The following is a 2,742-nucleotide window of genomic DNA, read 5'->3' as shown; positions in this document are numbered from 1 at the left end:
TCTATATAATTTCTGTACATCACCTCCAAACCTTCAAATATATATATATATATATATATGAAAAATGACAACAGGTTAAGAACAAGTTTTAACAAATATATAATATTAACGCTTAAATAAAATAGGAAAGCATCACATTTCAAACGTTTGTCATTCGTGAAAGAAAAATAAAAGAATGAGAAAGGGTGATTAGAGAAATGCTTATGGGCCATGTGGAATGAGATTCTATGGGGGAATTTAAGAGAGGGGTGTGCGGTGGTTTGGAGTGCTTTGGTTTCTCGGGCTGTATATGTGAGGGATTTAGGAGGATCTGACAGGCCTGTTTGTGAGGTGAAAGAGAAGGTATAAAGAACAAAAAATTAGGATAAAGCTGTGTATTCAAAAATAATTATAGAAATAGTAAAATGAAAAGACTGGAAAGTTATGTAACATGTGCAACCCCTAGAGAAAGTAATCAAAGAAGCATAAAATATGGATGAGAGAAGGATGTTGAAGCGGATAATGACAGAAAAACAAATGGGGAACCAAAAGAAAGAACACTGTGGTTAAACGTTGAAGAAAAACACGGTTTCATATATAGGAAAAAATATATATAAAAAAAAAAAGGAAAATAATAAAAAATTAAAAATTAAAAAAACACAAATGATGAGTCAGACAGAATTACAAGATACATGTAAATTGTTCGTCGCACTTGTGGTTGATGTTTTTTTTTCAAAAGTATTAATGAAAAAATATACTGTCTCGCGGCAGGGGGAGAGGCCTACAAACAACTGTAGTTGAAGAGACACCAAGTTGGATAACCAGGTAATAGAGAAGATATATGCATCTCTGAGTACTGGCAACTATGGGCCTTTTAGTTATAATTATGTCAAAAAGTTTGTAATTGTTATGACGTTTTAATGTAGTTGTGGACTTACTGTATATTCATTCACCAACTGTTCCAATCACCAACACGTAATCCAGCGATATCTCTTCTTACTGGCTTCTCCATGGCTGCGTATACAACACTGTCCTCTTATTTATACATTTCAAAGCCGATTCACGTTGGAAGTTTGACTGCTCTGAGAGTCAATATATATATATATTTATTACCGCCATCCCTCCCCAATTTTTGCTTTACTTCCTCGGGGAGAAAACGGAATATTTTTTTCTTTTTGTTTCAATTTTCAACATTTCCGTCCTCTTTCTCTTCCTAGTTGATGTACACGTTGGTTCAACCGTTTCTTGCAATATCGGAACACCAAACATGTCATATAGAATTTTCATCGGCTCTTCCTGCTTTATTTTTTCTTCTGTAAAACTTTTCTCATTTGGTTCAGATGTCTCTTGTGTTTCCACGTATGCCCCTTTAAAATGTATTTCACCACACAACACACACATAGCACGGTTTGGGTCATGGTTGTTTTATTTTCTCCTTGTTTGTTATATGTCGACATGCCTGTATATTTACATCGTTCCTTTCATTATTTCTTGTGTCATGTCGTAGATTAATTATCCTTTGGTATTCATCCGCCACTGTTTGTAAAATTAATTTACTATTTTGCTCTAATTTTGCGAATATTCGAGCTCGTATTTCCCCATCTTTCCTTGCAGTTAATCCTTTCACATTTGAACATGTCTGGAGTCAACTCGCTTAGCTTGAATTTTTCACATTCTTTGTATACGATACCTGCGTACGTAACAATGTCATCCGTTTCATTCTTTTTCAAATTCAGGCATTCTCAGCGAATGTTAAATAATGAACCCCTTTCGCTGAATATCTTTCGCTAATAGTTTAGTTGTTTCCTCGAAACAAATTTCTGGCGGTTTCCTTAGCAATATGAAATTGCAATATTCTTCTTGTTCTGCCGGTGCTGGTTTTCGTAAAAGAAGCCTTACCTTCTTTTCGTCTGTCCAACTTTTACATTTTTCCTTAAATATTTCCTCATGCCTTCTAAAGTATGCCGAAAACGCAGTCCCTTTTTCAGGGTTATAAACAAATTCCACAATCGAATTAGCTACTCCATCCGCCGAAACAAACCGGACGTGTTCGTCGACAGTAGCAATAATTCTAACAACTGCCTGCTGAGTTTGTTATTGTTGTTGCTGTTTCCTTTGTTCTTGTTGCTGCTGTAGAAGTTGCTGTTCCAACTGTTGTTGCAGTAAGCAAGGAGGCTAACAGTTCTTCCATGCTAAGAACTTTGAATGTCTCACTATTATGAAGTGGGCAGTTTTATATTATTTTTCACGGTGCGAAATTCGAAACCTCTCTTCCACTTTTGTGCAGTGCGTGAAATTAGAATCCTTGTCACCACTTTTAAAAAGTGACAAGATTTTTCAAAATATTTTCCACTGCGCGTAGTTCGAATCATTGTCTCCACTGTTATGGCGCTTAATGTAGTTGCGGACTTATTGTATATTCACTCACCAACTGTTCAAATCACGAACACATATAATCCAACGATATCGCTTCTTACTGGCGTCTACGACTCTCTATATAAAATATGGCCGGGCATACGACTGTTTTTCTTTATTTGGCACTATGGCCACAACACAGATGGGGACACGACAAGGACAGACACAACACCACAATGGGGACACAAAACATAAACCGAATGACAATGAGATGTTATATAATGAAGAAATGAAATGGCTGCATGGGCCCCATAACCATGTAGTACCATTTGAATCGTTTATATAAACAATTTACCATCGTTCACTTTTTCTGTGTAATTCTTAATTATCTGTCTTTTCTCTCTTTTT

Source organism: Octopus bimaculoides, chromosome 30 (genome assembly GCF_001194135.2).
Source record: "Octopus bimaculoides isolate UCB-OBI-ISO-001 chromosome 30, ASM119413v2, whole genome shotgun sequence".
NCBI classification, from domain to species: Eukaryota; Metazoa; Mollusca; class Cephalopoda; order Octopoda; family Octopodidae; genus Octopus; species Octopus bimaculoides.
Note: the sequence above shows the minus strand (reverse complement) of the source record.